Source organism: Aethalodelphis obliquidens, unplaced genomic scaffold (genome assembly GCF_003676395.1).
Source record: "Aethalodelphis obliquidens isolate GAN/ISIS:26980383/991018 unplaced genomic scaffold, ASM367639v1 scaffold13, whole genome shotgun sequence".
NCBI lineage: Eukaryota > Metazoa > Chordata > Mammalia > Artiodactyla > Delphinidae > Aethalodelphis > Aethalodelphis obliquidens.
The window spans coordinates 25678354-25691535 of record NW_020837957.1 but is presented as its reverse complement, the minus strand read 5'-3'; positions in this window follow the sequence as shown (position 1 = coordinate 25691535).

Genomic DNA, 13182 nt, shown 5'->3' with positions numbered 1-13182 from the left:
TAAGGGTAAATGTGTTAATCAACCACAATGAGAAGAAAGAAATGGACCTATACCTTCTAAAATGGACTCATAGGGAGATCAGATCAGGGTTGCCTGACTGGTAAGCCAGAGCTTCTTAATTGGTAACCCTATTCCCTTCACTGGGGAATTTTTTTTTTAGAAAACATAAAGAAATTCCAAAGCCAACTACTTGAGAGTCTGTACCCATATCCTCTGCCTTCCTGCCTGCTACTACTAAGGATGAACTTATCCATTTTCTTATCGAAAGCCAGCCCCTTCACTTTTGCGCCAGATCTCATTCAATCTCAAATGATAACTCTAGCAATTGACCCCTGTCCCCTATAGATTGACTTTCCCCTCTCTACTGGATGACTGCCATCACCATTTTTTTAAATGTTATTCTCCCACCATTAAAATTTTTCTTGACCCTGCTTTCCCCAGTCCACTTCTTCTCTTTCCCTTGCATCTAAACATTTCAAAAGAATTGTTTATACTTATTATCTCCAATTCAGTTCTTTCCATTTTCTCTTCAACTCCATCTAATCGGGATTTTACTCCCATTGCATCACTGAAATTGATCTTTTTTAAAAAATTAATTTATTTATTTATTTGTGGCTGCATTGGGTCTTCGTTGCTGTGCGCGGGCTTCCTCTAGTTGCGGTGAGCGGGGGCTACTCTTCATTGCAGTGCTTTGGGTTTCTCATTGCGGTGGCTTCTCTTGTTGCGGAGCACCAGCTCTAGGCGTGCGGGCTTCAGTAGTTGTGGCTCACGTGCTTTAGAGCGCAGGCTCAGTAGTGGTGGTGCACGGACTTACTTGCTCCGAGGCATGTGGGATCTTCCCGGACCAGGGCTCAAACCCGTGTCCCCTGCATTGGCAGGTGGATTCTTAACCACTGGACCACCAGGGAAGTCCCTGAAATTGGTCTTGCAAGGACACTGTCATCTCTTTTTGTGCTAAATACAATGATCAATTCTTGGCCCTTAATTGACCTCTCAGTGGCATTGAACACATTGACTACTCCCTCCTCTTTGGTAAGTTGTCTTCTCCCTTCCAAGACACCGCACTCCCTCCCTCCAAGGAGCTCATCCAGTCTTAGAGCTTTGGATTCCCTCTCTATGCCAACAACTCCACATTTACATCTCCAGCATAGTTCTCTCTCCTGAGCACCAAATTGCATTTCTAACTGCTTACTTGTTTTTCCCATTAGACCTCTAATAGATACCTCAAAATTGAGTTCAAAACCAAACGGATTTCCCCCAGAAACCTGTGCAACCCACACAGATTTCCCACTCTTAGTAAATGGCAAGTCCACCTTTCCACTTGCTTGGGCTAAAAGCCTTGGAATCATCCTTGTCTCTTCTCTCAGAACCTACGTCAAAACTGTAATAAATCCTATTGGCTCTACCTTCCAAATGCACACCCTCCAATGCTATACCTAGGTTCCATCCACTGTCATCTCTCCCCTGGGCTAACTCACGAGCCACTTCACTAGTCTATGTGCTTCCATTTCACGCTTTTGTCCCATCCCTCCCTTACAGTGTATTCTCAACAGCAGACAAAGTAATCCTTTTAACATGTAAGTCCATTCATCTCATTCCTTTGTCCAAGCCCTGTGATAGCTTCGCATTTTACTCAGACTAAAGCCCAAATCCTTACATTGGTTTGCAAGGTCCTTACCTGATCTGTATCCCCTAAGCACAACCATATCTAAAATTGAAACACCCTTCCTACTCCCATTCCTCTTACCTTGCTTTATTATTTTCCTCTGAGCACTCATCATTTACTCATTTTATATATATATATATATATATACAGTTTAATATCTATCTCTCCCTGCTAGAAAATAAGCCCTTTTTTAAATAATAAACTTTTTTATTTCAAAATTTTTATTTGGCTGTGCTGCACGGCATGCAGGATCTTAGTTCCCCGACAAGGGATCGAACTGGTGCCCCCTGCAGTGGAAGCTTGGAGTCCTAACCACTGGGCCGCCAGGGAAGTCCCTAGAATATAAGCCCTTTAAAGACAGGAAATTTTATCTATCTTGCTCATTAATGTATCCCAGGTATTTAGAATAGTGTCTGACACATAGTAGGCCCTCAATAATTATGTTTTAATAAATGAATGGATTTATGACAGATTTTTAATCAATACAAATAAGGAAATTTTTTCCTAGGAAGAGATTTTTTCATATCATGCTGTTCTCTAAGTAGTTGTTAATTGAGAAAAGGCATTCATATTCAGTCTCCAAGTCTTTTATTAAAACAGTACCTGGTAGTTTGTGTGGCAAAAGAAGAAACTTAGTAGAAAATATTACCTTTTTGTTAGTTCTCTAGCAAACAGGAAAACAAGCTGATCTGAGTTAACAAAACAATTGCAAAATAATAATTCCAAAGTCCTAAATTATATTCTTACTAAGGAAAATATTTAAGCAAAGTAACACAGTAGTGAAAAGAGTAAGTTAGAGAAGATTAAACATTCACTTCCTCGTAACGTATTACTTTAAAACTGTCATGTTGTGTAGTAAAGTGGCTATGTCATCTAGTCTGGCTAAAAGAAAAGGTTTAAATGAAATAAAAGAACATAGATGTGACATAGAATAGCAAGTGGGGACCTTAGTTACAGTTTTGGCAGTTGAAAGTTGAAATGACACAGAAATCCTAAGAAAAAGCACTGTGAAAAGGAATCGGGCTAGACTTTAAAACAAAACAAAACAAAACAGAGCCAGCTCCCAGAGCAAACTGATTTATACGGTCGTTTGAAAAGAGGAAGGAAGAGTGATTGCCATTTCCAAATGGTGAGATGAATGTTTAAAAATCCACACGGAACCCACGCCACCGCCCCCGTTTGGGATGTCTCCTTAGAGCTTTGTCTGTGGGAAGGGAAGATGAGCACAGCCGGAAACCTGACCTGTCAAGATGAGGCTGAGCAGGGCTTGGGCTGGAGAGAGGAATGTGAACACAGGAAGAGAAAAGCCAGCCTGGAGGGTTTTCTTACTCAAGGATGAAATGCTAGCATTCTGGGTTTGAAAGATTATTATGTCTAATTACTGTCTGAAACTTTATCTGATAGCTCTTTAAAACAGTGTGGCCCGTGGGAGTTCCCTGGTGGCCCAGTGGTTAGGACTCCCAGCTTTCACTGCCAAGGGACCGGGTTCAATCCCTGGTTGGGGAACTAAGATCCCACAAGCCGCACAGCACTGCCAAAAAAAACCCCAGAACAAAACACCAAAAAACAAAACAAACAAACAAACAAACAAAAAAGCAGTGTGGCCTGGAGATGACTTGAAAATAAAGTTGAGGGTGGAGAGTAGTCATGGAACTAAAAGTCTGCTTTGTCCTAGGGTGAGCGGCTCCCTGGCATAGGCAGTGGGGACACAGAGGAGGAGGTAACCATCCTGGCTCCTGTCTCTGATCACTCTCCCAGCCCAGGCAGGGCACCGGAGCCAGAGGGCAGCTAAGTCTCAATCTAAATCTGAGTTCCTGAGACCAGGTGACCAGGGGCCTCCCATTCCCTGACATCCCCTGGAAGTTCATCTCCAGCGTGCTAATGGATACTTCCTCTTGCCACTTCCCTCCCTGATTTTTGCCTCATCTCCTAAAATCTCTACTCTTTTCTCTCTTTCTCACTCAGTAAGAGTTCTGTGAGTAACCATGTTCGTCCCCCTTCTCTTTTTGTGATACCTGGGTGACAACCTGGGCACCCACGGCCTGCAGATGTGTTTTAGCTGCAGAGTGTTTTCTAAAAATCTTTTGCAATTAGCTGCCAATGTTTAATAATCAGGAAACGTCACATAAATATCCAGATTTCCAGCACTTTTAACAACCAGAACATCTGGCAAACCTTGAGTATTCCTGCACAGCAAGCTCGTGCTGGGGCTGAGCCGCTGCTGCCCCCTTTCAGCTGCTTCTCACTCTGCAGTTCACAAGCACCCAGGCGACTCCTGATGGTCTGGAGGGGGCGGGGGTAGGGGTGCCTGCTGCCCTTTATTACTTTGTGCGTATTGTTTTATCTGTAACAGGGAACGTTCTCTGTACCACGTCTTAACGTTTCCTCCAAAAGTGCTTCACGTTCCCTATACATGACCTACCTTTAAACTACCTATCTGGCTCCTCTAGTCTCTTGAGGCTGTGATCCTTAGTTTACATTATCTGGCTATACGCCCAGGGTTTCAACAAGGAAACCTCAAAATAGAATTCAAGAATGAGGCGGTGGCACGCCTTAAGCCCCAAACAATCCGAGACAGTATATAATCATCGGGTGGCTAGACTGAGGACACACTTCCAACCAGGGCTCTGATATTCATACCTTATAAATCACTATAAAGAATTTTCACAGGAAACGTGGTTCTCAAGCAATTCTGTGAGGTATGGATCGCTGTCTCCCTTTGTACAAATGCAAAAACCGAGACACAGAAAAGTAAAGGGATTTTCCCATAACCACACAGCTCATAAACGCTGGACGCAGGAACCCAGCCCAGATTTTTGAGGCCAAGTTCAGTGCTCTTTATAGCTACCGCATCATAGCTGCTGCATATTGACCTTGAAAGTCAGTGTGCTGTGATTCTGAGAAATCTTTAGAATGCTCTTTACCATCAACTCAATAACATGTTTCAATGCCTCACAGCTCAGCTAGTGAGGAGAAATCTTGGAATCATCTTTGACCCACACCCCTCCAGCTCCCATATCTATCCAGGTAAATGGTCCTGTCTATTTCGCTTTTAAAATAACTATTCTACCCAAATGTTTCTCTCCATTCCTCTGCATAAACCCCAACCCAAATCCATTGACTCATTCTTGAATTAATGTAATGGCCTCCAGCCGAGGCCCTTACCCAGCATGCTCTTCTCCCCCCCAAACCCCAATCTATATTTACAAGCAAAGTAGATGGCTTTGTGATACAACTTTCTGGTGCCATGTGCTTGCCTCAGAAACTTACAGTGGTTTCCTATGCATTAGCTATAAACCACTGGGTCTGATGTTCAAGGTCCCTCCTATGGCAGCTGTGATATTGTTTCCAATGTCTACTGTTCTCCTCTATGGGAGATTTATACTTTCCCAAACAGCAACCTCAGTCTTGGCCGCATGACTTGCTTTGCCAATGAAATGTGAGTGAAAGTGACATGGACCATTTCTTTTTAAAGGAAGAGCTCTAAGAGCTGTTAATGGCTTTTCACCGCCTCTCTTTTCCCTCTTCATGGGGAATTTTTTTTTTAAATTACTACTCTTTATTTTATTTATTTATTTTGGCTGCGTTTGGGTCTTCGTTGCTGCACACGGGCTTTCTCTAGTTGCGGCGAGCAGGGACTACTCTTTGTTGCAGTTGCGGGCTTCTCATCATGGTGTCTTCTCTTGTTGCGTAGCATGGGCTCTAGGCACCTGGGCTTCAGTAGTTGTGGCTCGCGGGCTCTAGAGCTAGGCTTAGTAGTTGTGGCGCACGGGCTTAGTTGCTCCGTGACATGTGGGATCTTCCCAGAGCAGGGCTCGAACCCGTGTCCCCTGCATTGGCAGGCAGTTTCTTTCTTTCTTTCTTTCTTTCTTTCTTTTTAAATAAATTTATTTATTTATTTATTTGGCTGTGTTGGGTCTTCATTTCTGTGCGAGGGCTTTCTCTAGTTGCGGCGAGTGGGGGCCACTCTTCATTGTGGTGCGCGGGCCTCTCACTATCGCGGCCTCTCTTGTTGCGGAGCACAGGCTCCAGACGCGCAGGCTCAGTAGCTGTGGCTTACAGGCCCAGTTGCTCCGTGGCATGTGGGATCTTCCCAGACCAGGGCTCAAACCCGTGTCCCCTGCACTGGCAGGCAGATTCTCAACCACTGCGCCATCAGGGAAGCCCGGCAGGCAGATTCTTAACCACTGTGCCACCAGTTCCCTCCTGGGGAATATTAATGTGCCCCATTAGAGCTGCTCCTTCAGCCCGGACCTTGGACTAAAGAAAATGTGGTACAGAGGTACAGCCAGCATGAGGGCTGAGCCTATGGTATGCAATTCAATGCAGACTTATAGGATGACTCCTGTTCATATAACATGTTCACATAACACGATCAAGAAATCAACCTCTGCTGTTGTAGCCACTGAGAGTCTTAAGTTGTTTATCATAGGGTAGCCAGAGGCACAGCCTCCAGAAGCAGTCTGTTTTCTTGACTCCACACACTGTGCTCCTTTCCCAGGGCTCTTACTGGGGTATCTGTTGTCCATAGCTTTTCTAGTCCTCACTGAATTAGAGCCACTTAACTTGAACCTATCATTTTCCTTGGTATCAACTTAGTCCCAAAAGATGTGCTTAAGATAGAGATTGCTGGCTCTGCCCAAGTTCTCTAGAGTAGGGCAATAGGAAATAAGAACCTTGTAGATATTCTGTTAGTATGCACAATAGAATGATCATACAGTCTGACCCTTAATACCAAGTGGTTATTTATCTATTTACTTATTTTATTTTTGGCTGAGTTGCGTCTTTGTTGCTGCACGCAGGCTTTTTCTAGTTGCGGTGAGCGGGGGCTACTCTCCATTGCAGTGTATGGGCTTCTCGTTGCAGTGGCTTCTCTTTTTGCGGAGCACGGGCTCTAGGCCTGAGGCCTTCAATAGCTGTGGCTTGCGGGCTCTAGAGCACAGGTTCAGTAGTTGTGGCACACGGGCTTAGTTGCTCTGCGGCATGTGGGGTCTTCCTGGACCAGGGCTCGAACCCGTGCTCCCTGCATTGGCAGGTGGATTCTTAACCACTGCGCCACCAGGGAAGCCCTTCTGAATCAGACCCAGTCATGCCTTCCTCATGAAGCCTCTCACTTTTCAGGATACCTGGATAGATGTTGAGAAAGGGTCCAGGGAGACATAATATAGCAATGTGGTACCAGGGGCCTGGTTAAACACTAAAGTAACTGTCTCTAGCCACAGGCTGCACCAAGGAGGCAAGGGGATCTTCAGAAGTTTCCAGAAGCAAATTAGGATCAGAAGCCAGGGACACAGAACTGGGCATCAGAAAGCCAACGGTGGCATTAAGCTATAGACAGCAAGCAGAATCATTGGCCAGAAAAGGATAAAAGAAAGGTGAGAGCAAGTATGAAGTGAGGATTAGCAACTGAGACACGAGTTCTGCAAATACTGGGTTTGAGGCAGAACCTCTCTTCGCGTGGAGCCTAGAGGGTGTGGCAGGGTGAGGCAGTTCCTCCTTCAAGGATCTTCCGTAACCGCTTTGGTCCTCATAGGAAACCCTCTAATGCCAAGAAAAGGGTGAACACTAGCCACTGGACCAAACCCTCCAGGTCTGCCCTGGCTTATGAGTGAGGGTTCTGAGATCCTCCCAAGGAGGACACCTGCTGGGTGTCAGTCTCAGCAAGGGCAGCCAGGAAGGAGGAGAGAAGTCACAGGCTAGGAGTTGGTGAGAGGGGATTGGGGTTGGATTTGCAGAGAATTCAAGGGCAAAAGCAGGAAGTAGGGTGGAGGCTGGGGAGACGAGAAAGGGGCTGGACTGTTCAGAAAATAAGCAAAGTAGAACAAGGTCTGAGCGCTAAGTGGGATCAGGAACAACCCAGAAAAGGGATTCTGACAGCTATTTGACTTTTAAGCATTGGTTTGGGGTAATTCTCCTGGGCAGGGAGTAGAACTTAAATATCAAGCTCTGACACCCCCCTCCTACTGCTCTGAACCATTGACTGTAAGATGTAATCATAGATTGTTTCACGTTTCCCCTGCTGTTTCACGTGTGTTTCTCTGACTCTCCCAACCAGGATCTAGACTCTGTCTTCTGATTCTTCAGTCTCTCCCCTTGTCTTGCGCAATTGTTACTAACTTATGAATTAATGCCCACCGTCAATCCTTTTTATTCTGTGTTCTTCTTGCCATTGCCAAACATGCATTCATTCAACAAGAATTTATTTTTATACATTATAAATAATAACAACATTTACTGAGTACTTATTAGCTGTGAGTCAAACATTGTGCTCATACACATACATCAATGAAACCTTTTCCGGATCCCTGAAGAGCTCACAGTCTGGTGGGGGAGAGACAGAAATAAAAACAGAAAGATTTTACCCTGTCTAGTATATCAAGGGAGACTTCATAGTAGAGGTGATCATTTTGCCGGGTCCCAAAGGATGGATAAGAGTTGTCCTGGTAGACAGGGCAGGGAGACTTCCATGGGCACAGGGAACAGTATGAACACAGACACAGAGGTTGATTCTTCATCTCCACTCTATCCTGTAGCCATAGAACAAGGGATAAGTCCTCTTCTACACCTAAATTCAAGTCTTGAATAAGAACAAATACGCCATTTCTTTTTATACTGTGCATGAAGTGAATACTGTGGCTTTGTTCTTTGATCTCACTAGCAAACATGCAAGTAAAGCCCTCAGCCAATTGCTTTTTTGATGGGGCTGTTGAGTTTTGAAAATTGCTCATCGAGAGTCTAAACACAAGATTCTTTGCCCTTTTCATTATGAGCACTAGACTTGAGTGGCAACGCAGAAGAACTACTCTTCTCATCTTGTCTGCTTTTGATTAATTAACTGATGTTGTGTGCAGCATGAATAAATACTCCACATTCACTTTGACCACAAAAAAATTCTGTTTTGCAATAATAAATTTAAAAGTGATTCCTGTTATCTACAAATTTCTCCTTTATTTCTCAGCAACCTAAAAATCTTTTCATTTAGCTAGAATGCTCCAACCGTACTTTATCCAGCTCTGAGTGAGCACTTTTATCTTCTGAGATATTAGGGAATGCTTGAAATAACATGGATTCTAAAGACTGGTACATTGTAACACTAACACAGTTCAGAGAGGGTGGACTATTTATCCAAAGAGGAAGTTTTTTTCTCTGCTGAAGTCAAGTATTTCCCTCTCTTATCCCCAAGCCTTCAACACACCAGTAGCAGTTACGGACTCAACTTACGTGCCTCTCACAGCATGTGGAAACTTCTGGCCAGGGAGCATTTACTGTGAGTCCACTAGGTAAAGCCATGGCTGAGCCCCAATTAAGAATGCCAGTGCCGTGACTGGGAAGGTCGTCAGTGGACTTCGGAACCACCGCATGGCTAGGTGTGAGCAGCCAGGAGGTGGGAGCTGTTCTTTCATGCCTGGAAAGCTCTCCATGATACTTGAACTCGAAAGTCCAGGGAGCAAATGGCCACGCTCTGACTGCTTTGATCCCGCTGTGGGTAGTACTTTCATTTGTGAGTAAGTTGTAATCTTGCCCTGCAGAACAGCTGAGAACCTTTTTTCTCGAACCAGCTTTGACCCAGATGGACTCTTGGGTTTAGGTGGATGGACAGCTAAGATGTGTATGGCCGTGGTATCTTATGCTCTGCGAGAACACTCGGGCTCTTTTTTGTTTGTTTTTTGTTGTTTTAGTTGTTGGTGGTGCTGGTGATGTGGAGTGTGTGTGTGTGTGTGTAAAATTAGTTCTACATGTTAATGAACAGATATCTGAAATCTCACTGTGTTTCCTATCCTTCGTCCTGCTGGCCCGTTAGAAGCACAGGGTCACGCAGGCAAGAGGTGCTCAAAGCTGCTTGAGGCAGCAGGACTTCCATCCCTCAGGAACTCTGCCTTCCTTCCCCGAGCCTGCCCTCTGCAGCCCTGAGTTCTTTTCCTGAACCCCTCACCTAAATCTCCACCTTCTTTTAAGTTCACGATAAACCCTGTGTGGCATGTTTGTGATGTCGTGCAGAGGCCGCTGTCCAAAAATAAGCTCTTGTATTGAGGAGAGGAGAGGCTGGTTTCAAGAGGCATGCCAGCCCGCCACGGTGTTCCGCAGCGCTTATTGGTTAATGTCTGCAAATTTTCTTTTTCGACAAAAAGCTAAATGGGGCTCATTAAGCTCCTCTTGGTGTAATATTTTTTAAAAAGAAAGGACAGGTTAAAAATAGCCTATGAACAAGTCTTAGGGGCAATGAAAGCTTTGGTTCTTAGGAAGAACTGGTGATGAGGTCCAGGGAGGGTGTTCACACTTGAAATTCAAATTTCTGCAGCGGCTGTGGGACCCACACAGGAGGGGAAGGCTGGAGCTGAGTGAGAGAGGCCTCGGGGGCAGGGCACCGGTTCCAAGAATAGACTCACACTCAGATTCAACTCAGTTTTGCTTTTTCAAGCACCTATTAACATACAAGCTACCAAATAGTAATAACAAAAGTTCCTGACTCATGCCTGCCTAGGAGGTCAGGATCCTGGTACAGTTTCAAGAGAGAGTTGGGACTGGAAAATCTGAAGGCCTGCCCCATTGCGAGGTACCGGCACTGTGAAGAAGACAGCTGTCCTGACTCATCAAGGGCTGACAAGGCCTAGCCTTGCCTGCTGTGTGCTGAGAGAAAGAAATATAGCTGGAAGTGGGGTTTTAGTCACTGCCCCTCACTAATGAGCCCCGGTGCTCATAGCTAAGTGAGGAGGCTTCCAGGGGCAGCACATTCTATTCTGACACCTCCCTCCCCAGGTTCTACTGTTGGTGAAAGCAAGGGCAAGGAGAGCTTTGCAGGTGAAAATTAGTCATCAGTGAGCACTCTATAGCCCACGAGCTTTAACAAGGGCTTGTGTGTGCCGGCTTCTAGACCCAGCACTTGCAGGGTTGTGGATCCCTGGCCTTCTGAGCACCTGAGCCTGAGAGGCTCTCTCCTGATCATGCCTCCCAGCTCTCGGCCGTGGTGCCCACCGCCTGGTTCCCCAGGACTGAGGACTTCTCTAGCCTGTACCAATTTCTTTTAATAATATGTTTTGATTGAAGTATAGTTGATTTACAATGTTGTGTTAATTTCTGCTGTACAGCAAAGTGATTCGGTTACACATATATATTATTCTTTTTCATATTCTTTTCCCTTATGGCTTATCACAGGATTTTGAATATAGTTCCCTGCGCTGTACAGTAGGACCTGTCGTTGACCTGTACCAACGTTAATATGCATTCATGAACACAAGAGCCTTTCCTGCTTCTCATTGCCTCCTGGACAGACAAGGAGGGAAAAGGGGGGATGGCAAAGAATGACTCATTCTGTAGGAGGGAGGGAAGAGCTCTAGCCTCTCTTTAGGTTAGGTCACTGCTAGTCCCCGCTTTCAGCAGGCCACAGGTGAAACACATGGGGTTGACTTAGAAGATCTTTAAGGTGTTGTCCGGTGATGACTTCTGGGGCTTGAGCTCGGTGCCCTGTTGTCTCTGCTGGAGAACAATGAAAAGATGGCATTCAGAAGGTGCGTAAGGGGCTTCCCTGGTGGCGCAGTGGTTGAGAGTCCGCCTGCTGAGGCAGGGGACGCGGGTTCGTGCCCCGGTCGGGGAAGATCCCACATGCCGCGGAGCGGCTGGGCCCGTGAGCCATGGCCACTGAGCCTGCGCGTCCGGAGCCTGTGCTCCACAACGGGAGAGGCCACAACAGTGAGAGGCCAGCGTACCGCAAAAAAAAAAAAAAGAAAAAAAAGAAAGAAGGTGGGTAAGGCTGAGACCGATGGAAGCAGAGACAGCCACTGGGCAGGTGCATGGTAGGGGGGGCATGTACCAGATTGGGACCCTGACTGGGTGACCCGTGAGGCCCCTGTAACCCTAAGATGCTCTGGTTCCCGAGGAATGGGGTTGGGGGATGGCTCCTGAGTCTGGAGTTGTAGCAGCCCTGGTGGCCAGTTGGCCCCTTTCCTTCCTCCAGTTTGTGCCACGGACTCAGGAACCCAGGCCTCCTCCCTATCTGCTGAACCGTCCACATAGTAACTCACCCCAGAGGCGATAATTCTGTGGGCCCAGCCTTCTTGAGTGTAATAAGAATATTGGAAGCCTTCTGCTGAAGGCTTATCGTCTGCCAAGAACCACACCAGGCTTGTTCCTACATTATTACCTCATTTATTCATCAGCCAGTCCCAGGTTCAACTCCCAGCTGTGCCATGTGTTATCAGGTGTCACTTTAGGCAAATTACTTAAATAAATTTATGCATGAAAAGAGGGTTAAATAAGTTAATGCATGAAAGGAGCTTAGCAGAGTGCCTGGCACAGTACTCAGTAATGTTAAGCATTGCTATTATATGCCAGGAGTGTCATTATTATTATCAGATCTAGTTTATACATGCAGCCAATGCTCTCCAACCTGGGTTCACTGGACTTTAAAGCTTGTTTTTTTTCCCCCCATTATGCCTCATTGCTTTTTAAGGCTTCTCTCTTTTTTTAAATCAATTAATTAATTAATTAATTTTGGGCTGCGTTGGGTCTTCATTACTGCGTGTGGATTTTCTCTAGTTGTGGCGAGCGGGGGCTACTCTTCATTGCGGTGCACGAGCTTCTCATTGCGGTGGCTTCTCTTGTTGCGGAGCATGGGCTCTAGGAGCATGGGCTTCAGTAGTTGTGGCATGTGGGCTCAGTAGCTGTGGAGCACGGGCTTAGTTGCTCCACGGCATGTGGGATCTTCCCGGACCAGGGCTCGACCATTTGTCCCCTGCACTGGCAGGTGGATTCTTAACCACTGCACCACCAGGGAAACCCAAGGCTTCTCTTAAATGATGTGGCAATTATAAGACTCAGAATCATTTGAACTCTCCTGAGAGTGGAATAGTGTCATTTCTCGTTTCCTATTAAATAGTTAAACACACTGACATATAGATCACAAGATGGTTTCACTTTAAAAATCACACTTGCAGGTTCAAGGGCTGTGTCTCACACATTTTTGTTTCCCCAGTGTCTAGCAGAGTGCCTGTCACATCGAAGGCACTGATTACATATGTATCGAGTTGAACTGACTCGGATCCAGAGGGAAAATGAAGCTGGTGAAGTAACTAGGGATTCACATCGCCCCTTGGTCATCCCCTGGGTGCCCCAGAGGTCGTTGTTGCCATACTTCCCAGCCTACTGTGAATTAAGGGGCCTTTTTTTTTTTTTTTTAAGTTTCTTCTATGTTTCTTTCTTCTTAGTCATTCTTCTCAGTTTATTCATTCACCTATTCTAAGTAATCGTTAAGTGTCTAGTATGTATCAGGCTCTGTGCTTGGTGCTGAGATATAATAATGGGCAAGAAAACCACAGTTCCTCCCCTCACAAAGGGATCCAGCAAGTATTTAGTAGGTGAGGTTGGAATAAAGTCAGTAAGGAAATACAGAATGTCGTGTACATGAAACAGAAAGATGTGTGTCCCGTGTCCCATGCTCTGGTGGGAGATCTGTGGGCTGCCCTGGGAGAGTGTGGCAGGAGTGCCTCACATTGACTCATGGGATCAGTTCACAAGGATCA